Here is a 25,631-nt window from a genome sequence, read left to right as displayed (position 1 = left end):
AGAAGGGGAAACATAAGCAGAGCATGGTTCTATCATTTACCCAAAGTCTCACAGCCAGAGGGATGAAGTATGTGGATTGAAAGTCAGGCTAATTGAGACCAGCAAAGTGGAGTGTGAGCCATTGGGACATTTCAAGCTTCTCCATATATTTACTTTTGAGTAACCCAGATACAAAACTATATCCATGATTGTAAAGGGCTTAAGAACTATAAGGGTAGCTGTCCAGTGTTTGGTGTGGCTACCTGTAAAGTAGAATCCTATGCTGATGAAAACAGTTGTTTTATTCAGAAGCAAAAGATGTGTTATGTGTATAGTTACCCGGCACCAGTCTGAATGTCAAGAGGTTAATTGTCTTGTCACGCACAGCATGCGACACACTCTATAGGCAGAGAGCAGTTTTCCAAAGCAGAGGGTTGATTTCACTCCCTCATCCTTCCATCATCATAGTGGGAGCTGCTGCTGATCACACGTGCCTCATTGCTAGGGTACCAGACAGTCAGTATCTCCTCAGACAGTAGAATCACCAGTACTTTCTATTGAGATGAAGAATGTTCATGAAGATATCTTTAATCATCCAGAGTTTCTCACTGGTTGTCTTTTGGAAAGCTTTGGGTAGATTTGTTAAACTTAAAGATGAGTTCCACATTTTTCTTTGGCAAGAAAGAAGTATTCTGAATCTCAGACCTTTGCTAAGATAACAAATATTACCAAGCAGATATTTTTGAAAAATAAACTAAACACATCATCTGTTCCCTCAAGGTAAAGGTGACATTTTAACAAGAAAGCCTTTCCAAAAAAACTTCCATGTGAAAGAGCATTTTGAAAATGGTTTGATTTTTTTTCATCTGTTGGTACAAACAGTATAGATGTGTCACATGTCATCGCTCTTTAAAAATGTTGGAAATATAATGTTCTAATCTGTTTAAAGAATCTCCCAAAGAGTTTCAGTTGGTTTTGAACCCATTTGCTGAAAATACTAACAGGGTAGGAGTAGTGTAAGATTACTTGCACTACTGGTAGACATCAAAAAAGATACAAATTTTCTGACCAAATTTTAAAAAAAATTGCATAATTTATAAATGAGACTGAAAACAAAACAGAACAAAACAAAACAAAAAAACTCTCACGAGTTATTCATTCCAGCCAGGGTTGCATTTCTTTCATCTGACGTCTCTCTCAGTTTTGAGAACCTTGATAAAAAAGATTTGAACTCTTTTTGCCTTAGCTTAGATTCAGCTAGAAGCAGCTCATCAAATTGTTTTTATTTAATCCATTATGATAAAACAATTAGATGAAAGCACAAATGTTTTGCACTGTTAGAAAATAAAATTGAAATAAGTTTCAGAAATATTTATTTTAGCTTGTATCTCATTTTCAAATTTTGTTTGAAAATGTTGTTTGCTGTTTGTTGTTGTGTTTGCTATAGAGAATACAGTGGCAAAGTAGTTTGTGTATGCAATGCACATTTTAAAGCACGCTTAAAATTTATTTCATTAAAGGTACATCACCAAGAAAACAATAAAAAACACACAAACACACAATTCTTGGAGCTGCTGCAACAGTCCTTGCAGTCCCACAGAGAGCTGCAGTCAGTGGAAAGGAAGGCACTGAAGAGCATTGACCAACCCACAAGACTCTCATATCTTTCCTTGCATTAAGGCTCATTCCATCTTATAAATGTAATCTAACTGTGTTTATCCTCCAGGTTAGAAGCCATAACCATAGGTGGCTCCCAAGGCCAGAAACCCTAAAGTTAGGCCCAGGCATCCCACAGATTGACTACTCAGCCCCTTCTCAGTGGGTGAGGGGAGCCCTGTTTCCTGATAGATTCTCACAATGGCTCCCAGAGCTGGCTGGGGAGTCCCTGGTCCTCCTCCGCCCCAGCCCAGCTCAGCATGACCATGTTTCCACCTGCCCCTTAGGATAACAGGTGTCCCTGTCCTCTCTTCTGTCAGCACAGATAATCCAGGTGTCAACAAAGGAATCATGACTAGATCATGTAATCCTCCAACAACTTAATGAAGAGAAGATTATCTGGAAGTTCAAGGATTGCATGGAGCTGTTTGAACATGAACAGCTATAGACACACCATCTAGAATTGCCTTCTTTCTCCCTCCTCTTGCCCCTCTTTCTCTGTGGAGTCTGGACACCCTCCTCTCTCAGGAGTCAGTCCCCTCCAGGTGGGAGACCTGTTTTCAGGCCTGACCACAGCAGGTGCTCCTCTGCAGGCAGTTGGCAAAACTGGCTTTCTACCCGGAAGGCTTCCTTTAATCCATCCCCTCCCACATCTGCTTAGAGGGCTTTCAAGTGTCTCCTTGCAGTGAATGAAGAAGGGCCAGAGCGTTCAGATTCCTCAGAGGCACTGGTTAACCCTCCTAGGTGTACACACCTTGTCTGTTACAGCAATTGCTTCCCTCTGGTTCCAGGACTTGCCCTCAGGATACACGTAGCCTTTCCCAAGGCCCCACCTCCTTTTTCCTTCCCATTTCTTTCTTCAAACTCAGGACCTGAGGCTAAAATGAAATTGTTCCTGGTGATGGTGGCTGGAGATATAAAGGCATGAAGCGCTTTTATTTTTCTCTTTTGAAAACAAGTCCTTAAGCAAACTAAATCTGAGGTGATAGAAGCCAGAAGAGTAGTTACCTCTAGGGGGTGGGGCGGGAGTATGGGGGTACTGTCTGCGACAGGGAAGGGGGAACCTAGGAAATGGAAATGTTCTATAAAGATCTGGTCCATGCTAATGTTATCGGTGGAAAAAACACACACTGGGGGTTAACCTTGCTTCAGCATCCTCAGTTCTTGAATTCTGGCTAAGAAAAGAACTCAGAGCCAAGACTCGAATTATAAAAGTTTATTTAGAAAGTTGCAGAGGTAGAAGAAGTGAGCTGTAGAAGAAACGGGCTCAGGAAGGAAACAAGTTACAGAGGCAAAAGAAAAAAAAAAAAGGGCCTTTGGAGCTTAGGAGTGAGGGAGGAAGGGAGGGAAGGAGGAACCGAGAGGAGAGGAGGAAGAGGAGGAAGAGGAGAGAGAGGGGGAGGGGGAGGAGAGATTATTTCTAGAGTTCTAGAGCTAGGATTTAAAACTAAATTTAATCAGTCATAAGGACCCTTGGTTTTACCAGTCCTCTGGCCTCTTGGATCTTGCACACACTTCAGCAATGTCCGTCCAGATCTCCCAGCACTCAGAATTCAGTGCCCATAATTGTCAGGGGCCTGCTGTACCCTGGGCTGCTTTCAGCACCTCACAGCCTGTTCTACGTACATCCTGCTCTGCCCTTTGGCAATCTCAAGTCCTTGAGCAAATCACTTTCTGAGCCTCATTTTCCTCATTTGTGAAATTATGATTACTGCAACAAGTAACAATAGCAACACTCTTGGGCCCATTTTATGTCAGGCACTTTTCATGAAAAGTGCCTGACATATGAAAAGTACCTGGATTCATTTAATTCTTTTTATATATATATATATTTTACTGATTTTTTTTTTTTTTTTTTTTTTTTTTTTTACAGTTAGGAAGGGAGAGAGAGAAAGTTAGATACATCAATAAGAGAGAAACATCAATCAGCTACCACCTGTATACTCACTGGGGATGTGCCCACAACCAACCTTGATCAGAATCGAACCCAGGACCCTTCAGTCCATTGGCCGACGCTCTACCCACTGAGCAAAACCGGTCAGGCCAGGATTCATTTAATTCTTACAATAACCCTATAAACTTGGAACTATTGTTCTCCCCTGTTCAGATTCATAAACTGAGACACATGCCCCTCTTACATTGCAGGGTCAGGACTTAATTAGGTTGGCCTAATCCTTAACTTCCATGCTCTTCTCTTCCTACCTCAGAATGTTGCTGTGAGGCATTGATAATATTGGTGACAGCACTTTGTAAACAATAAAGCATGATGAAAACATTAAGGCCATTATTACTATTTGCATTACATGCAAGAAGAGCTAGAAATAAAAACACAGTCCAGACAAAACCAGTTTGGCTTAGTGGATAGAGTGTCGGCCTGCGGACTGAAAGGTCCCCGTTTGATTCTGGTCAAGAGCATGTACCTTGGTTGAGGGCACATCCCCAGGAGGGGGTGTGCAAGAGGCAGCTGATCGATGATTCTCTCTCATCAATGTTTCTAACTCTCTATCCCTCTCTCTTCCTCTCTGTAAAAAAAAAAACAATAAAATATATATTTTTTAAAAAGAACACAGTCCATGCCCTTGAGAAATTGATAAGCTGAAAGATTAGAAAGCACACGGCCCCTCAAAATATAAGTGAAAAATGCCCCATGATCTCAAGCACCCAACCAAGAAATCTGTATGGGGAAACATCCACTTGCCCGGGGGATGATGGGACCTTAGAACACCTGGAGCCAGATGGCACTGCAGGCAAAGACCTGCCAGGAACGTTCTGCTGTCTGAAGAGAAGGCTTCCAGGTGGGGAATTGGCCTGTTACATTTCAGGGTGACTGGGGTTAGAGTGGAGAGTGTAGGTCGCCTCGAGGTAAGAGAGTGCACCAGTTGAGTGTGGTGCTTAGAGGCAACAGAGGGGTGAGAGAGGTGCATGCCAGGGGCCTGTAGGGCCGTGTTATCTAAGACCCTAATTGGATTTGCAACACTATAATGAACCACTGTGGGTGTCTGACAAGAGACGTGATATGTTTCAAAATACATCAGAAGAAAGCGCACCAAAGAGGCTGGTGAGGGGAACAGCCCAGAGCAAGCAGTGTGTTGCTAGTCGTTCAGGGACGAGATGGACATGCTTCTGGAGAGGAAGAATCTGTGATGGTTTGGGGAACGATTGGAGAAGAGGTATCCCCCCACTGGACCCAGGACCCTGGCAGGCCGTGGCTGCCCAGCTCACCACAGTGCTCCAAGGCCCGGGCTTAGGAAGCACATTATAAATACCTGTTGCCTAACCAGGCTGAATGGGAGACAGAATAAATATAGAATTAAAAAGAAAAAGGAGTCCAGGGTTAGATTCACAGGTCACTAATGACTGCTGAGGGACCAGGACACCGGAGATACCATTGATGATTATGTGAAACTGAGGAGTTGATGTTCAGGAAAGAAATTAATTATCCTGAGTAAATTTGGAAGTGGCAGATATAAGTGGAGAGTGTTGGCCAAAAACAAGACATGAGGTTCCCAATGTGTGAGAAGTCAGGGCTGGAATGTAAAACTTGGAAGTCTTTGGTGGACAAGTGGGTATCAGGATTCTGATTTGCAAGAAACAGAAACATACTTTAGCTGATGTATATAGACAGTAATTTACTGACATGATAGTCGCCAATTTACAGAGACCCTGGGGGGGTGTAGAGCCCCAGGCAGTAAGGTTATGCATCCATAATCCCTGACAGTTGCACTTGCAGAACAAACCAGCAAGGTGACCTTCTGCATCCCTGGCTGAGCGCCACCACTTAGATTCCTAAACCCAAGGGCATAGGGTGCTGAGCATCAAATTAGCCCCCATACCACTGTTGCCCCGAGGACAGATTGTTCCTACCATCTCCTCTACCCCGGGAAGAATCATCCCCTCTCCTTGATTTTTTTCTCAGAGCCCGGGTACTGCATCTAAAGGACAGAACCCACACGATTTCTATACCTGCGCAGCAAGAGAAGCTGAGGGAGGAGTATGAGACCTTCTAGAGCAGGGAGGGGCTGTGCTTCCCACACGGTGACTACAGTGGGGAAGGTGGGTCAGATCTGCAGCCCACAGCACACATGTTTTTATCAGAGAAGAGAGAGGAGTGAGGGGAATTCAGAGCAGGCAGAGCCAGGGCTTCATCCATTAAGGATGCCTTCACCCACTGAAAGAGAGGTGGGTGCTGATTGTAAGGTTTGAGGCGCAGGAAACTGATCACCAAGGAGTTTTAAAGTAAAGTTTATTCCCCAGTAATGAGCGGGACTCATTATGGAGGTAGAGAAGTCAGAATTGAAGGAGTTGGGGAGTGGGGATGGACCCAGCCGGGCTGCCACCTGGACATGGAGGATCAGCAGCACCTGGCTGGTCTGGGGGTCTCTTTAAGGGGAGGAACAGGAGAGGGTTGGACCCAGGGCAGAACAGGAAAGGGTGGGCTCCAGGACATTTTGGCAGGCGCCGATTGATGGCTCAATGTCTTGGAGATGTCTCTGTGACAGGTGCCAGTAATGTCATAACTCCGCCCACCAGTTGGGAGGAGGGAGAACCTTATACTGATGTGGTAGACCGACTCCCCAATACCTGTAAACTATCTCCTGACAACCCCCTTTTATTGCCTGTAATGGAGTCGACTGTTTACATTAAGAGACTGTTCCAGTTTAAAAGGCAAATATCCCTGGAAAGAAACACACTTCGCTTTGATATCACTGTTAACTTTCATGCATTCACTTTCAGGGCTGGGCGTTAGAAGCTGATCTAGAAATCCCTTGTAAAGATCTGCAGCCAGTCTGCCCCTGCTGAAAACCCCCCTCACCCCCCTCACCTCCCTCACTCCTCTCACCCCCACATAGCTTTTTTCACTCACGTGCTCTCAGAAGCATTTTCAATTGTCGCATGTTCAAGATGCTGAGTGTTTTGATGGGAGATAAATGATAGAATGGAAAGGAAAGGGGATTCTTTTTTGTTGTTGCTTTTCCTCTGTGTGATGTCATGAGGATGGGGCTGGAATTCCCATTTAACAGATGAGAAAATGGAGGCTCGAGAGAGATGACTTGCCACACAGCTGTGATGGTGCAGAGATTGGCTTCAAAGCCACCTCTGTCGGGTTCTGAAGCTCCCCTTATACCGTATCCTCTCTTCATGGAAGGAGAGGGGCCTGGTTGTCACAGAGTAGGAATTTGCGCCTTCAGTCCAATGGGTAAAGGAATGGAATCGGTGTGGGAGATGTCCCAGGATTGCCTTGGCACAAATATGTTGGGTTTCTCTGGGAGAGGGGGTGCAGACCTGAGGGAGAGAGAAAGCCACAGAAAAACAACCTCCTTTTCTACGGCTTCATCTGGCATCTTCGGTGCTGTTTGTCAGGCCTCTTTTGGTTGCAAATAACAGAAATCCGATTCAAACCAGCCTAGTAGGAAATGGGGATTGTTGGTTCGTGGGAATGAAGAACGTGCTAGGAATTCTCCCAATATTGTTCCATATCTCAGCTCAGCTTTCCTCTGGGCCTGTCTCAATCCCAGGTAGACTGTGCCTGCATGGAGGCAGAGTGGGCCAGCAGCAGTTCTAGACTTCCACCTCACCAGCTTATTGCCCCTGCCCCACCCACTGAGACAGCAGGCCTTCTCACCCGGAGCTGTAGCAATGAATTGACCTGTGACCCAGAGGCTGCAGTGCCCCACTGCGCAGGCTCATGTTCACACCTGCTTCTGCAACTAAGGATTAATGGACCCCACCTCCATCACAGCCTGAGAATGGCTCCCCAAAAGGGCATCGAAGTGCCAACACAAAGGAAGGGATGCTGGGGAGGCAAAGCCACCAATAGCCACTAGAATGCAAGCCTCATGAAGATAGGAAGTCAACCTTTTGTTCTGTTCTGTTTTGAATTTGCTTTGTATCTCCAGAACCTCAAACACAGCTGAGCTCATGACAGGGACACTCAACAAGCACTTGTTGAATGAATGATGGAATAAAAAAAATAAATGTCCCCACAAAAAGATTGTGATGTGCAGGATGACAAGAAATGGGAGAGTGGGCACACTGTGGTTAGGGATTAGTGTCTAGGGAGCAGAATCTGTTGTCCTTTAAGTGAGTCATGTGTCATTCATTCCATAACACACGAGTCTTGCAATGTTGGCGTTCCCTACATATCCATCACGGAGTTAAATGGAGCCCTGGAATGCCAATCTCTAATAAGGGCAGAGCATTTATATCCAGTTGCTCGTAATCCTCCTAGAATGAAGGATGATGTGTCCCCTTTTCTTACAGGTGTGTGTCTGCAAGATGGATGTGCCTCATGCATTGCTGCCCTTTCTCCCCTGACTCCCACTGCGAAGTGGAAAGCCGATGTGTGATTACCCACTCACTTGGAACTCATGGGGCTGAGCTGGCAGGAGCCTGGGGGGGGGGGGGTGGCATTGCGGAATAACCACTCCATTGCTATTCATTGGGTTGTATATTCTCTCTCATCAACATGCGGCCCAATGCCCCAGAGTATATTTTGGGGAGAACATGTACCTCAACCCACCACTCCCAAATGATCTCCCACTCTCATTAGCACCATTAGGTTTTCCCTGGCACATTGGAACCACGGGACCTTTTGCATTAACATGTAAAAGAATATGCTCAGTCAATCTCTCTCGGCCAAACTTGGATTTTCCCCCAAAAAGCTGCAAAGACATTGTATCTGGAAACACTGTGAGAGGCAAACGCAAAATCAACCCTCAGAAAAGTCACTGCCATAAACTGCCTGGTTAATATGCACCCAAGTGTGTTTTGCCATATTGGAAGCTGAACTTAATTTGTTGTAACATGAGACAGCTATTTAGCATTCCTTTCCCCCGCTGCTCCTCCTCCTCCTAGTTAATTCTGAGTGGAGATAAATCTTGGAAACATACTTGGAGGGCACAGCGGGAGGTCCTGCAAAGTCAGTAGGTTTGCAGCTTCCACAGTGCCCCTTTGCCGTTTTCTGATCAATTAGAACTGATAACACAAGATCATGTGTCACTGAAGTGACTCATGAGCATTATAGATCTTGGATGCCTGGAATACTTAGCTCCCGAGATGGGGTTCTTTGGGTACCCATGAGTGTTGACAAAGATCTTTCTAGCCCCAGTACCCTTTAGAGACCTACACTCAGCAGGTTGTCAACCCTTGAACTGTACAGCTTCCAGAGATGTAGGCAAGTTACCGAACTGTCAGCTCTTCAGCTGGAAACAAAGGTGAGGAGTTGAACAGTGTCCCTCAGGCAACTTGTCTGAGTCAGTGACAGAGCTCAGGTTCTCCATCTATAAAAATATGACTGCGCCGCACTGTGTTAACTCCATATCCCTCCGTCCATGTTGCAGTCTGGATCCTTGGTATTTTCTTCATTGATCCTGGGAATCATGTGCACTGTTATTTTGTCTACTATTATGACTCTCCTTTTGACCTTCACATGGCTTCCCACATACCATATTTCATTGCATCTAAGATACTCTCCTCTATAACAAAAGCCTAATATGCAAACTGACCAAACTGCAGAACCACCGGTCAGCGGTGGGTGAACCAGTGAGCGGGCAGCACCAGGCCAGCAAGGCAGGTACCCACAGGCAGAGGGAGGGGATGGCAATCAGGAGACAGTGACTGGCAGTGGCAGGGTGATGGGGGGCAGGTCCAGCCAATTGTTGGCTGGCACTGTCCCCCAATTGGCCTGCTGGTCACCTCCCACAGAGGGAGGCCACTGGTGGCAGCGGTGGCCCTCCAGTTGCCTCCTGCAGAGGGAGGCCACCGGTGGTGGTGGTGGTGGTAGTGGTGATGGTGGCAGTGGCAGTGGCAGTGGCAGTGGCGGGGTGATGGGGAGTGGGGTGGGGCTGGCCACTCTCCAGCACCTTCCCCCAATTGGCCCCGGTCACCTCCCCATGAGGAGCAGGCCTACGCCATCAGTTGGACATCCCTCAATGACTCATGAACTGCGAGAGGGCTCAGGCCAGGCTGAGGGACACCCCCAAGTGCACGAGTTTTCAGAAAGATGAACCACTGTCTATGTAATTCTTAAAAAAATGAAATACAGCCAATTAAATATGACATGACATTGATCATGACTTTTGAGATGTTAAAATGTGGGGGAGGGGAGTATCTTACAGTCCTTAAAAAACGTGTATGCCCAGACTCAGAACTCCTTACCTTTAAGAAACAGGTTTGGGGAACTGTTTCTTCCATCCAACCCTGTGGTCCTACTTCGAGTTGTCAATCATGCATTCTGCTCCTCTGGCTATGGAGGAATGATGAACATGAGCATGAAACCCAACTGGCGTGAGCAGTGGACCCCAGGGCTTTCCAACGTTAGAGGAAGAGAAGAGAGTGCTTTCTCTCTGGTGATAAAGAGTTCGTGGGCCCTGGAGATATGGGCAGTCCTTGTGCCAGCCTGGTGGATAAACCTGGCTTGAGAAAATGAGCTGCTCACAGGAAAAGCAGCTGAGACAGAGATGAAAGAGTCTCAACAGAGCTAAGCTCTGAATGTAGTTGTGCCTGAGGCCAGATGCAACAGCACCAATAAATTCCCCCTCTGCTAGACCTAGAGTAGGTTTGTGTTTCGTGCTACAAAAATCCTCTTTTTCAAAGACACCAAGAGAATAACTAAAACAGCAGTATCTTTCCTTCTCTCTTCTAGGCGTCCTTAACCCTGAGCCTACAGTGGACAGGGATGATGACTGTCCCCTGCTTGTAGCTTGGAGGGTTAAGCCACCGTCTTCTACCACCAAGGGCTATGGAACCCTTGAGTCCTGCCTATTCCTTCTCCAAGGAGATACAGTTGTTTAATTTTTTTTTTTTAACAGTGAATTTCAGTTGTTTAAAGAAAAATAAAACTAAAACATCCCTGGTGGTGGTGGGGAAGAGCAGCTAAGGAAAAGAGCCAGCATACCCTAAAAAAAGCAACAAAGAACAAAAGACCCCTACAATCTGGCTTCCCCTTCTGCTGGCAATGCATTCCTGACCCTTTTTTCCAAATCCTGGCGGGTAGGGGTGGACAAACAAAGCTCAGTGGAGCCCAAAGTTGCCCCCAGACTGCGATGCGTCCAGGTTCCTGAGGTTTGCTAATGAATTCTTTTCAGAAATTTTCTATTACAGAACCTTAAAAAGTCTTGGGGAATTATACTAATCCACTTACCCTATTTTAACTCTTCAAATGTTCCCAGAGCCTCCGATTTTCTATTGCAGGGAAAGGTAAGTGGAAAATTGCTTTCAAGGTTTCTTTTGTACCATAATAATCTTGGGCAGTACCCACCTTGCTGTGTCCTCGTGTGCACCTTGTAAATTGATTCCAAACTGCACCCTTATTCAGAAACCCAATCACCTTGGAAACCAAAAAGAAAATGAATAGAGGCAAAAGCCCATTTCACTACTAAGATCAAAACCTTCATTACACAAATATGTTTGTCCTTTGGTGCCTTTTAAGTCAGAAATATTCATTATGAATTGGTGCTAATCTCACATTTCTGCAATGTTTTATATCTAGATGGATCCCCAAGTTAAGAGTTGTCTAACTCTTAATGACAAAAAAAGACCACTTCTTCTTTCTGCACCCAAGAATTTTATTACCTTTTTCCTTTTCTTCCTTCCTTTTTTTCTTCCTTCCTTTTTTCCTTTTTTCCTTCCTTCCTTCCTTCCTTCCTTCCTTCCTTCCTTCCTTCCTTCCTTCCTTCCTTCCTTCTTTTCTTTCTTCATTTCCTTTCTTTCATGGTGATAACATGTCTGTACAGTGTTTTCTGAATGTTTATTAACTTTTCACATGGAGAATGTTAAAAATGGAGGTGACATTATTGCATTATGGGCCTCAGGTCACAGCTTTCCCCCAATAATGCCTTTTTGTTGGAAAATACTGAATGAGAGAAAAGTATAGCCTTCCACAGAACAATTGTTTAAGTATTATGCTTACATTGAGCCTGTTGGGCAGTGTAGTGCTGCCTGTTTTCTTTCTAAAGGGCAAAAAGAACAGAAGCTTGAACATAATCACCACGTGGTACAATACTACCAGCTTTAGAAGGTACCTGAACGATAACTGTTATTAATCTGATTCAGTAGTGAACATGCTCCATTAGAATAGGAGCAAGAAATGCTCAAACGCCTCTGGTGTGGGTCTGAGATTCCTGCACCATCACCCTTCTCTCTCCCTCTTTCTTTACACCTGGTGGTACTGAAGCCCTCCATGGACCACCTAAATTTACACTAGTTTCTGAGCTAATGTGAAAGGAATCAGTTTCCTCATTCCCTTTCTCTTCCAATTTATGGCAGTGAGGCTGGGAAGGAACTCCTCAGATCAGGTCCAGTGGTTAATGTGCCCCAACATATACCTGAGTATCAGAGCACCCTCAGTCCTTCCTTTCTGGTGTGGCCAGAGGCCTCCATTGTCCTGTCTGGGGCTTCAAGTCCCTGGTAGGACTTGAACCCCATCCACATGACTCTGGTTCTTACCAGCCTCTTCTTGCAATGGGTCTTTCGAACATTGCTTGTCTTGCCTTCCCAGCATCTTTTCTCCCTCCCCTAGGGTCAGACATGAATTTAAATTGTGGTAAGCTGTCCACTGTTGTGTTCATAGTGGCTTGGTTAGTTGATGTGTAAGCTAAAGCCAGTTAGTACATTGCCCAAACCTGGCCAATTGGTGTATTTAATGCGTTGGCCATGGTGAATGATTTGGAGATTAGAATATGATACAAGTTGATCCAATGAGTATCAGTCTGGGACTTGGGATGAAATTGTTGGGTAGGAGAAGCTCCCACTACACCATTTCCCAACCATGATACTGCTGACATATAAGTCCAGATCATTCTTTGTTGAGGGGCTGTCCTGTGCATTGTAAGATGTTTAACAGCATCCGTGGCCTCAGCCCACTGGTTACTAACAGTCATTCCCCCACCTCCAGTTGTGACAACCATATCTCCTGACACTGCCACACATCTCTGGGGTGAAGAAGGAACAAACTTGGCCACCGATGAGAATCTCTGCATTAGACTGAAACAATGAGGTGTCTTTCTGGAAATGCTGGCGGATTTTGTGGGAAGAAAATTTGCCTGATGATGATGTCAATATAGAGGAAGGTAGAGCCAAGAGCAGACACATGTTCCTAAATTTTTTGTGATCCTGCGCATTAAGCCAGTCCTATTCCCTTTTGGGGTGATATCTGCTATCATCAGTTCTATTCAACACTGTAGGTGCTAGTCAGAATCGTATTGCAAGGACTACAAGTAAAAGGCATAGAAATTGAAAATGAAAAAGAAAGGCTATCTTTATATAATATATATATAGACAGTCTAATCTCTTCCAGGTAGAAAATTCTAAGAAAGCTACCAGAAAAAACAAACAAACAAACAAACACTCTATCAGAACAAATAAATAAGTTTAGTAAGGTTCCAGGATAAAAATCAATGTCAGATTTTAATGATATTTCTATACATTTGAAATGAAAATTTATAAATTGTGATTTTAAAATAGTACTATGTAAAACAGCAAATGAAATATGAAATTTATAAGGACAAGTTTAACAAAATATGTGTAGGACCTATATCTCAAAATAACCTAAATAAAAGGACAGATATACCAGATTGTCAGAACACTAAAATTCATTAACATGTCAAATCTCTCCAAGTTGACTTATGGATTGAATACATACTAATCAAGAGCTAACAGGCTTTTAAAAATAGATATCAGCCCAGCTAGTGTAACTCAATGGTTGAGTGTTGACCTATGAACCAGGAAGTCACATTTCAATTCCTGGTCAAGATGATTCTATCATTGATGTCTCTCTCTCTCTCTCTTTCTTTCTCTCTCTCTCCCTCTCTCTCCCGCCCTCCCTACCTCCCTCCCTTCTTTTCTCCCTCCCTTTCTCCTTCACTCCCTCTTCCCTTTCCTCTCTGAAATAAATAAAAATATATTTAAAAAATAGAAATCAACAAGTCATTTTTAAAATTTATATAGAAACACAAAGACCTATAGTAGCCAAAACAATTTTTTAAAATAAGAACAAAGCTAGAGCACTTATACTACCTGATTCAAAACTTATCATAAAACTACAGTAATAAGGACTGTGTGGTATTAGCATAAAGATTGATATATAAGTCAAAGGTACATAATAGGGAGTCCAGAAATATACTCAAATCTATATGGCTAATTGATTAAATTCAAAGGGATAATCTTTTCAACAATTGGTGCTGGAACAATTGGCTATCCATATGCCAAAGGGAAAAAATTGAATCTTATTAGTAATCTGAATATCTGAATTATACACAAAAATTAATTCAAAACGGATCATGGATCTATATGTAAAACATATATATATGCAAAGTGTCCCCTTGGGAGTTCGACGGGGAGAAACTTGAAATCTTTAATAGTAAGCTGCTCTCCTGGATTTTTTTTTAACTCCTCCTTTCCTCTCTCTCTCCCTCCTTCCCCCTCCCCCCTCGCCATAGCACTTATTACTGTTTGTCATGCTATATTTTTACTTGTTTATTTGCTAATTTTCTGTCTTTTCTCACTAGAATAAGCTCCATGAAGACAGAGGCTTTGCATTTTTCAATGTTGTGTAATCCCAGTGCCCAAAAGAGTGCGTGGTAAACAACAGGTGCTCAATATGTGATTTGCTGAATAAATAATCAGGGAATGCACAAAGGAATACATCTCTCACTGTAACATTATCCGATGACTGCCACGTAATGAGTAAAAAATTATGCTGGACAGCTAAGGATGCTGGGAGAAAATACTGATGCACATTAGCCAATGGCCCTGCCAGTCAGGGAGGTGAGCAGATAACACTCAGGGAGCGTGGTGCTGCAGGCCCCTGAAAAGCCCAATAGAAAGATCTTTCCTTTGGGAAATCCATCATAAAAGGTTTTGAGCAGTTGTCATACTGAAGAACTTTCAATTATCATATCTTCTGTTCAAAAAGTAATGGTCATTTATTTTCCTTTCCCTTGGCTTGACCAAACTTTTTTTCTAACATTTTCTTGTTGAAATGCTTACAGATAAGATTACTTAGTAGGAGAGTACTTCCCAAGTTTCAGAGAGAGGGTCTGAGGGAAGCATAGTGTGTTCGATTCTCAGAAGACATGCCTTCTGGGTTACAGGTGCTCATTACACAAGGGTTATAATATTGTATATTTCTTCATAAAGCCCACTTCACTGCCTTAGAACTGACGGGTCTCATTGTGGAAATCTTTGCCTTTGGAGTTCTTGACATATAATGTTGACATTTTCAGACATCCAGTTCTGTGATGAAAGATTAGAGTGGTGACGGTGAACAAGAATGACCTATAAAAAGATATTTTCTGAAGTAGGTAAAAAAACATTTTTAAAAAATGGATAGAGAATTTTTCTTTTATATTTTGAGCTGACCAGGAAGGAAAAAACAAAAGGAGAAAATAGACCAAAGAAAAAATACAAATTGGTTTTCATTTTTTTTTTTTTTTTTAAATAAGTTTTTATTTATCATATTATTACAAATGTTCCTTTTTTCCCCCCCACCATTGCTCTCCTCCACCAGGTTCCCACCCCACCCTCTGCCCTTTCCCCTCTCCCCATTGTCCTCATCCATAGGTGCACAGTTTATGTTCAGTCTCTTCCCACGCCCCCCTCTCCCCTTTTCCCCAAGAATCGTCAGTTCACTCCCCTTCCATACCTCTGATTCTATATATTCAACAGTTAATATTGTTCATCAGATTTTTTTAATTTCCTTGGTTTTTAGATTCACTTGTTGATAATTACGTATTTGTTGTTCATAATTTTTATCTTTGTTTACTTTCTCTTCTGAAAGAACCCCCTTCAGCAATTCATATAATTCTGGTTTGGTGGTGATGAACTCCTTTAGCTTTTTTTTATTAGTGAAGCTCTTTATCTGGCCTTCGATTCTGAGTGATAGCTTTGCTGGGTAGATTATTTTTGGTTGTAGGTTCTTGCTATTCATCACCTTGAATATTTCTTGCCATTCCCTTCTGGCCTGCATGGTTTCTGTTGAGAAATCAGCTGACAATCGTATAGGTGCTCCTTTATAAGTTACTACCTTCTTTGCTCTTGCTTCTTTTAATATTCTCTCTTTGTCTTTTGCTCTTGGAATTTTAATAATGATGTGTCTCGGTGTGGTCCTCTTTGGATTCCTTTTGTTTGGAGTTCTGTGCGCTTCCTGGACTTGTAAGTCTAATTCTTTCACCAGGTGGGGGAAGTTTTCTGTCACTATTTCTTTCAGTATGTTTTCGATATCTTGCTCTCTCTCATCTTCTGGGACCCCCATAATTCTGATGTTGGTTCGCTTGAAGTTGTCCCAGAGGTTTCTTACATTATCTTCAATTTTCTGGATTCTCTTGCCTTCTAGCTTCTGTGGAGGAGTGTCTTCTGGCTCTTTATGTTCCAAATCTTTGACTTGATTCTTGCGATCTTCCCTTCTGTTTTTAGGACTCTGTAGAATATTTTTTATTTCAGACAATGTATTCTTTATTTCTTGTTGATCCCTTATCATTTCTTGTTGACTCCTTATTAATTCTAGTTGATCTCTTTTCATATCCTCATAGGCCTTATCCATCTTTTCTAGGAAATTCTTGAAAAACCTTATAAGCGTAGATTTGAACTCTATATCCAGACGCTTTTTGTCCTCCATTTCTTTCGTTTGTGATCTATTTTGTTGTCGCATTTCGCAGTTACAGACAGGACGGGGTTTCAGGGTGGAGCCTGCAGCTTTGGCTTCCGTCAGCCCCGCCCTATGTGGGTCCTTCAGTGCTCGCTGCCGGCGCCTCTGAGAGAAAGGTGCCCTCGATTTTCGCCTGCTGCCAAACAGTCTATGCTCTCCCACAATGAGCCCGGTATTGGGGTTCAGTTCAGTTGGAAGTGGAGTTGGAGGTGGCGTTCACAGCAGTCTGGAGCCCCAGTCTCCTTCCCGTCAGGACAATCCCGCGGCACAGCCAACCGTCCCTTCTCTGGGGGCAGTGTGCGCGCCTCCGGGACCTCCTTTCTCCGCTTCCCCGGGTTCCGACTTACAGCCCAGCTCCCTATGGCTGAGCCTGAGTCCCCGGGGTCTGGGCTAGAACTGGGGTTCAGAGCAGTCGGGGGCCCAGCACAGTCAGAGTTTTATCTCCTTTCCGCTAGGGAACGCCCGCCAGGCACTCGGCCTCCCTCCTCTCCGGCTCCGTCCTCTCCGTGCGCGCCGCGTCTCCGTACCTTGGGCTTTTCCAGCTCCTCCGCGCCTCCTTCTGGTTTTCTCCTTGCTTCTCGCTGTAGAATTTCCAGTCAGTCAACCTTTCTGTAGTTCTGGGCAATGTCCGTTTTATATTTTAGTTGTATTTTATTGAAATTGTTGTGTGCGGCTGCGGCTAGGTGTTCACCTGGGCGCAGCCATCTTGTCGGCCCTCCGGTTTTCATTTTTTAAACAAAATCTTATAGGTTTGAACAAATGCAAATTTTGAACAAATGTGTATTTTAAACATCTTTCTTTTTTGCCATACAATTGAAAATATGTTCATGGGAAAAAAATAGTCCATGTTTTTCTAATATTTAAGAACTGTGTGAGAATGAAGCTGCTTGTGACATGTAAAAATTAGAGTTCTACTAAATTTGAATGTAGAGATTGTTGTTTAAATACTGGTTGCAACTCTTGCCTTGAAGAAGAAAATTGATGAGTTCCCTTCTCTTTCTCTTTCCCTCTCTACTATGTATAATATTTACTTGATTCTAAGACACCCTTTTTTTTTTTTTTTTTTTTTTTTTTGCATTTTAACATTTCTGGGATCAGAATATTTTATAACACATGGCATCTCACAGTTATACTTGTCAGCATTTTTTCTTTATTTGTGGTATCTATATATATAAAAGCCTAAGTGACCATTATGACCAGTTGACTGCTAGATTGGTTGCTATAACATGCACTGACCACCAGGGGCAGACATTCACAGAAGCTGCCCCTGATGGTCAGTGCTCTCCCATAGACAACCTCCCACAATCCCTCCCCCTGGCCAGCTGGCCCTGATTGGCCTCGATCCAGACTGAGCGAGATGGCCCCAATTGGCCCAATCACCAGCCAAGCCACGGGACCCCACTGGTGCACAAATTCATGCACCAGGCTCCTACTATAAAATAATATTAAATATCACATTTGATATAATTTTAGATTCTATGAAGTAAAATATACATGAAACATATTTTATTATTTTTATTTATATTTTATATTTGCCATCAGGGACACCCACTCCCAAATTCCTTATGAAGCTCACAGCAAAGAATAGTGTGAGGTCTCATGCTGTTGATTTCACTGACTCCATGACAATGGTTCTCTATAATTATTAACGCTCAGTACTTCTAAATGAATGTTTTGTCTTATATTTTCAGAACGTATACTTTTATAACTCACAAGAACAAGGTTATTATTAGCAAGTACATACTATCATGAGTTGCTATGCACAGCTCAATCTTGATATATATTTTTTTTCTTTTTGTAACCAGATTTCTTGCCTACTGATTGCTTAAATAAGTCTAAATTTATGTCACATTCTACACATGTCCAGCAACTTTTTATCCCACAAGGAATATCAGCACCAATTAAATGTTAAGGGTGGTAGGTAAATGTTGTGGACACCTTGTTTCAAGATCAGGCCCCAAAAGTGCAGGTCAGACCTCATGGGAAAGACATGGACTTTGGAGCCAGAGAAAACTGAGTTTGATTCTGCCTTTGCCACTTCCTAACTGTGTGAACTTATATGCACAATTGGAACAATATATACCCTGCAAAGTTATTGTAAACATTGGATATATGTGAAATGTTCAACTTTAGATGGGCTTGAGAAATGGTTAATAGTATTGTTCATGATCTCATGTAAGAAATAGTGAACCCAAGAAAAATCTGGGAAGTTGCTGTACCCTTTAGTTTTCTCCAGTGTCCTTGTTTGTTCATTTTAGATCCCAGTGTTCTGATACTTATACCATTTTTCTGCTGTAATCTAGAATCATACAGGTTTAGAATTGCTCTATTATCACCTATTTACATTTTTAAAAAATACATTTTTTATTGATTTTTTACAGAGAGGAAGGAAGAGAGATAGAGACTTAGAAACATTGATGAGAGAGAATAATCTATCAGCTGCCTCTTGCCCACTCCCCACTGGGGATGTGCCCGCAACCAAGGTACATGCCCTTGACTGGAATCGAATTCAGGACCCTTCAGTCCACAGGCCAAAGCTCTATCCACTGAGCCAAACCGGTTTCGGCACCTATTTACATTTTAAAATGAATTTAAAGTGAGCCAAACAGCCCAGGGTTAGAATACTGGATCTGTCACTTGTCATCTGTGTCACTTTCGACTTCACCTAATATATATATTAGAGTACTAATGCATGAAATTCATGCAAGAGTAGGCCTTCCTTCCCCTGGCTGCTGACACCAGCTTCCCTGTGGCACCCAGGACCCAGGCTTCCCTCACAGCCCAGGCTTTGTCCAGAAGGTGTCTGGAAGGTCTAATTAGCATATCACACTTTTATTATTATAGATACACACACATATATATATGGGTGTATGGGTATTTATATATGTATTTGAGGCCTGATGCATGAAGATTCATGCAAGAATAGGCCTTCCTTTCCCTGGCTGCCAGCTCAGTCTTTGCTCCAGCAAGAGCTGCCTTCTGCCTCTCACCTTATCTCATCAATTTGCATATTCCCTCCTTATTGGCTGTGGGCACCGCCATCTTTGTTGAGGAATTATGGTCAATTTGCATATTCAGTCTTTATTAGATAGAATATGTTTGTATATTTATCCATGTATATATACATATATATTTATTATAAGTATATAATTGGCTCATGTGACTAGGCTAAGTCTGAATATGTGAAGGGTGAGACATCAAGCTGCAGATCCAAGAGAGCCAATGATATAGTTTCAGTCTCAAGACCCAGAAAGAGCCGATGTTTTGTTCAAGTCTGAGGGCGGGAAAAAGCTTAGGTCACAGTTCAAAGACAGCAGGGAGTGTTCTCTCTTACTCAGGGAAGAGTCAGCCTTTCTGTTCTATTCAGGCCTTGAACTCATTGCTAAGGCCCACCTTGCTTTAGTTCGATCTTGCTTTCCTCAATCTATTAATTTAAATATTAATCTCATCCGAAATACCCTTACAGAAACATCCATAATAATATTTGACCAAATATATAGACACCCAGAGATGTTGACACATAAAATTAACCACTTAATCTGCCTGGGTCTCACTGTTCTTTTTGTAACAATGGGATAATAATCCTATTACATCAGGGAGTTGATGTCAGAAGCAAATGGGACCATATATTCAAGGTTATTGGTACTCAAAAAGGCCAGTTTCCCTCTCGTTTTCCTTCAATATTCAGTATTTCTGGCATCTGTGAATAGGGTAAGGGGTTATCTCGGTCTTCTATCCTTTTCTTTGCCTCTGAAGCCCCATGTTACATTCTGGTTCAGCTCTGTCTCCTAAACAATGTCAACAGGTCATCTCTACAAGTAAAGCAAGCAGTCCTTCTCTTACAAACTTATTTGTGGTATCCAAGCATCACCTGACAAGGAAAACACTCAATGTCACACTGGGGCATGAGTGCTGGCCTGTAAACTGACATGTCTGTCCATCACTGACATGTCTGTCCATCGCAGACTATTTTCTTCCTGGTCTTGGTGTTCCTTTGCAAGGCTTGGCAGTTCAGCCAGCCAAAGCAGCCAGACGTTCACCAACATAGAGCAGATGGCGAGCAGCTCACCTGCCCCACCTTGCACTTCACCTCTCTAGCAGAGCAGATTGCTTGGTAAGCAAGAGGAGCTGGGAGTTCACTGGCTCAGTGCAGGCTGAGTGAGGTCAGACATCATTTCAAAATCGCCCTGCATTTTCTTCCTCAGTATTCCACCCGGGCCTTCTGTTTATATCATTTCCACATTCTCCTTCCAAATTGCACCCTAACTTCCACCCTGTTTCTTTCCCTGTTACAATTTCCAGATTATAGTTATTTCTTTCCAGTGTGTTTAATCTTGAGTAAATCAATATGGCTACACTATTTTCCATCAATTTAATCTTCAGCGAATTGAATTTTGTTTTCATAGGAGATGCAGAAGGAGTTGAGGTAAAACCTCATAGAGAATAATGATAACTACAGTGTGCTAGCCTGTGTCATCCTGAGCCTAACAATATCTTTTCCCTTCCCTTCCTTCTCTGGAGTCACTTTAGACCTAATTTCTATTGTTCATCTCACTTTGAGGCCATAGACCTACTCATTCACCAAAAGCAAGAGAAAAGGAGATGTGGGTAACTAAATGTTTGACTTTCCCCAGGAATATTGAAATAACCATAATCCATGGAAGGAAATATCTTTGTCCTTGTTTTAATGCAAAAATAATTACAGATCTTGAATTTAAATCCAAGTCATTCAGTCTTTCATAATATATCCAATTCAACTACCCACATTTCCCCCTTTGGGTCCTGTTTGGAAAATGAGACATATACAGCTAAGATTAACAACTGCTGTCAGAAAAGCAGCTCATAATGAGAAAGTGTGGGCTCTCAGATGATCTCTGATATACTTCCTGCTTTTCTGGTATTTAAAAATATAGATGAAGGCTTAAAATAATTTTGATTAAAAACCAAAATGAAAATAGTCTCTCGGAAATCAGTTGTCCTTTGGCTGAATTAATGGCTCCACTTCCACAACTAGCATTGCCTGCTTTTGTGGAATCCTTGGCCACATGGTAAGGTCTTTGGTTCCAGCTCTCTGGCCTTATGACTAGAACGAGGTGGTGGCAGTAGTGGAAGGCAGAGGTCAAGGACAGTTGGCCAAGCTACATCTTTCTCTCCCTGCCAGTCTTGGAACAGGTGGTTCCCACTAATAAGTCTTTGCTCCTGGCAAATTTGCTCTCTGGAAAAGACTCGAGTCCCCATTCGTAGTCAGCTATTCATCTACTTCACTTAAGAGAATGGGCCATATGGCATTTGTATTTACAATGATTCTTTGCTGTTTCTAAGTTGCTTACAGGCTCAGAAAGTGAACCTGACCATGTAAGTGCAAAGGTCAAGTGTTAGGACACTGCTTAGCAACTCCTGAATAATGAAATCGCTGCCCAGGAGGAAAACAGGATCTGGACCATATAAAGCACCGAGCAATGGAGTGTGTGTATATTTGGTGCTAAAAAGGACACATTCAACCCACACACAGACAATCCTCTTGATATAATCTGGGAGCAGCTTCCTCTCCCTGAGAACAGACACTCTGTGAGGATTCTACCAACCTGGGATCTACTGAACAATCTGGTTACCTTGTCCACTACACACACCAAATCACAGCAGGCACTTGCTATGCTCCCCAGGTGCCCTAAGCTATTGCTGACCATTTCTTCCCAAAACCAATTTCACAAGCTTCCACCCTTAGAGATATTTGCTAGCTCGGTTATTGTTTCTTTATTTTAATTGATTATTCAAAACTCACCGCCACCCACAGTCTGCCTGTTAGTATTCAACAAAATTTACATGGCAGTTTGTGAAGCCCTACTTCCTTTTGTGACAGAGAAGAAAACTGTGTACCAAAAAGATACATTAGGAGTTGGTAACTTCTGGCCTAGATGGCTCAGTCAAATGATGACCTCTAGCTAACACATTCATTCATTTATCAAATATTTATTGAGAGCTTACTATGTACCAGACACTGTTCTCATTATGAGAGTACAATAGCGAACTAAGTACTTAATGCCCAGTCTCTCAGGAAGATTATGGACACATTGAGTGTGACAGTCCAAATCAAGTATATAAAAAACAAGGACATTTTGGATTTTATTGTAATTACAACTATGAAAAAAAATGAACAGATCAATGCAATAAGAAGGAAGTGAGAATTACTTTTTTTTTTTTAAATGAACATTAGTAAAAAAGTTTTTGGTTCCCATTGTGTTTATGTGTGTATAGTGACAACACTTAAGATCTACTCTTAGCAAACTTCAGCTATACAATAGAGTATTATTAGTCATAAATATAATACTATGTTTTGTAGATCCCTAGAACTTGTTCATCTTAATTGGAAGTTTATATTCTTTACCACAAATGTGGAGAATAAGGCTCAGATAAATTAAGGAACCAGATGAGAGTGCACAACCAGTAGGAGCTAGGGGTCGGGTTCAAACCCAGGAATCCAGACTGTAAAAGCCATGCTCAAACCTCAGGGTTAGAACAGTGCAAGAGCCCTTTCCTGTATTCTTGTATTTCTGCACTGCAGTATTTCATCAAGATCCACGTCAAGTTTCATTTTTATTACTTTTGTTCGAATTCTCTCTTTTAAATTGCTTTAATCTCTAAATCCCTTATTACATTCCTTCCTCTTACCACTCTGGCTTTTCTAAATATGCCTAATATCATGTCGTGATTAAAGTCCTAACCCTAGCTCACATGTCCAAATCCTGAAAGCATCAAAGCAAAGTTGCCTGAGGCAGGGAGACAAAGAAACGAAAATGCAATAATATTAGCATGTCAGCAATATATTTGGAGCCCCTGCAAGGAACCAAATGCTGGGGGAAGCATACAAACCATCACTGCTTCTTTAGATGGGGTCTGCTGATGACCTTTTAAACAGGAAAGTTGGGTCCTCAATGTGAATTTATCCAGAGATCACGGCTCTTGCTGATTGCTCTTGGCTGGGAGCATTCTGTGATTTTGAGCTCAGAGGGAAGGTAGGTTTTTGTTCACAATACTGTAGATGCTTTCCCAGTGACAGCTCTAAGGGTTTTCTCGGGAAAAGGTCACTGGTCATCGTGGCTTCTGAAGATTAGTTTTTAGGAGACAATGAGCCTGGAAGCTCTTTCCAAAGGTCACCCACCTCTGGACTTGGCTGATGATCCCACAGCTGTAGGCCTTGGGCCTAGGGCTTCCAGAGCACTGAAGGCCATCTGTGATGTTCTCAATAAAGGGCTCAATCTCAGCTGTCAGGGGAGGCCAAGGGAGGGAGGTTGGGAAGAAGCCAGTCCCACAGACAAGATGGCCTGAGCTCCCTTGGAATGTTATGCCCAAGGATATTTGTTAACCACCTCAAACCTGCTCAGCTTTCTCCATGTGATATGAGCAACATGGTACTTTAGCCCATCACCATATTTATTCATTCTTTCTTTCTACCTCCCATAATCCATTTCATTCAACAAGTATTTATTGACTGCTTCCTATAAATAAGCACTATGCTAAGAATGTAAGATAGACATCATAAACATAGTAGTGTGGTGTAAGCTGGGGGGGGAAACAACACAATAAACAAGGAAACACCGAAGTGGTTTATTATAATTAGAAGCATATTTACTAGGAAGTTAATGGAACTAGCTCTAGGGTAAGCTTTGAGGTCTCTGGTTTGCAAAGGATTGGATGTGGGGCGCAGGCTAGCAGTATATCTGTAAGCTCACATGCTTTTGTAAAGTTTGTAGAATTCATATATTTTAGCATTCTCTTTCTTAAAGGAGGCTGTCCAACCATACCTTCAGTCTGATCACCAGGTAAGGAGCTGGGCATAAATGACCACGTGCACACAGAAACAAAAATGGCATTCTGACCTTTGGGGGAGAGTAAGTGTGAGACGTGCCTGCAGTTGTAAACAAACCTGCTCTCATTTGCCTATTCTCTCTCACAATTGCTTCAGGTTTTCTTACATGCAAATAAAAGTTGGTAACACTCAGCCTGGGTTGGCAGAGAAGCTTCTCCTTCACCAAAGGCAGAATTTTAAAAGTAGCCACGAGAATAACCCACTGTGTGCATCTGGCTGCTTAGCCTCTGCCTTCCTTGCTACAGAGAGAAAATAGGGAGGGGAAAAGGAACAAGACTACCATTTCTCCTGCAATCTATTAATTTAGGTAGCTAGATAAAGGAAGAAAGTAAAGGGAATCAGCCATTGTTGAGCCTAATGGGCTGTGGAGCATGAGCTTGTTTGTTTTACCAGGAAGCTACAACTCTACCTTCTCCCCCCCTTACTCCTCAGGGAATCACAGCATTGTACCTCCAAGGGGATTAATACCCCTCCCTTCCCCACTCTGGTACCAGATAGTTGGAATGTCAGATTATGAGAATGAGGGAAATAAGGGAGGTAAGCACAGGCACAGTAGAAGTCAAAATGGTGCAAGGAGAGGTGCTTGACCATAGAGGCCTGTCAGTCTAGCCTGGGGAAACAATGGATTGATGAAGGGGTAAATCCATCAGAAGCCCCTGGCAGCTTAGAAAATTGATTGGTTATGTTTAAAAAGCTCCTGGTTCTTCCCAAGCCCAAGATAATATAAACCCAGTTTAAAAAAGAACATATAACACGCCAGATCTAGAAGCCAACTGGGGCCACGGCATACCGCTTGGGATCCAAAGGACTAAGCTTTAATATGAAACAGAAACTCTGGACACTGGCCTTTGTTTTGGCCTTGATGAAGACAAGATTAGACTTTTCCACAGCAGGATGGATGGAGTTGGGACATTGGAAACCCAAGGGCAGCCTTCTCAAATAAATCTTGTCACACCACAATCTCCCCTGCTTCGGTCCTTGGGATGCTTTCCTTGTGATCCCTTGAAAGAACACAATTACCACCAGCAACAAACCCGTATACCCCCCTCTTCTTCAGAGACAAGATTCTCTAAAAGTAGAGCAGAAAGCAGGGCTTAGATGAGGGAGTTGAGGAAATAGGCTGTGATAATTTTATATTAGGACATGTCAATTAAAACTTAAAGTAAAATTGTGTATTGGGAGAAGAAAAAAGTATTTTTTCACGTATTGCATTTCTTCAGTCTCTCAGGAGAATTCGATAGTGAGAACAAAAGAAAACCCCATTTCAGCCTTGCAGATCAAGTGATGAGAGAAGAGGTGAGTGATATCTAAAATATTTTAACAACTCAAAAGGTATGGGCATGGATCATGCAGAAGAAAGGCTAGCCATAACTTCATATAACTTTACCAGAGAGAACTGTCTCAGTATAGTTTGGATGAGGGCTCCTTAGATACCCTGAGCTGGCAGAGGAGCTATCTTCTGGCTAAAGTTCAGTGGTCTCATTG

This window comes from Pipistrellus hanaki (assembly GCF_964339955.1).
Source record: "Pipistrellus hanaki genome assembly, chromosome: 1".
NCBI classification, from domain to species: Eukaryota; Metazoa; Chordata; class Mammalia; order Chiroptera; family Vespertilionidae; genus Pipistrellus; species Pipistrellus hanaki.
Note: the sequence above shows the minus strand (reverse complement) of the source record.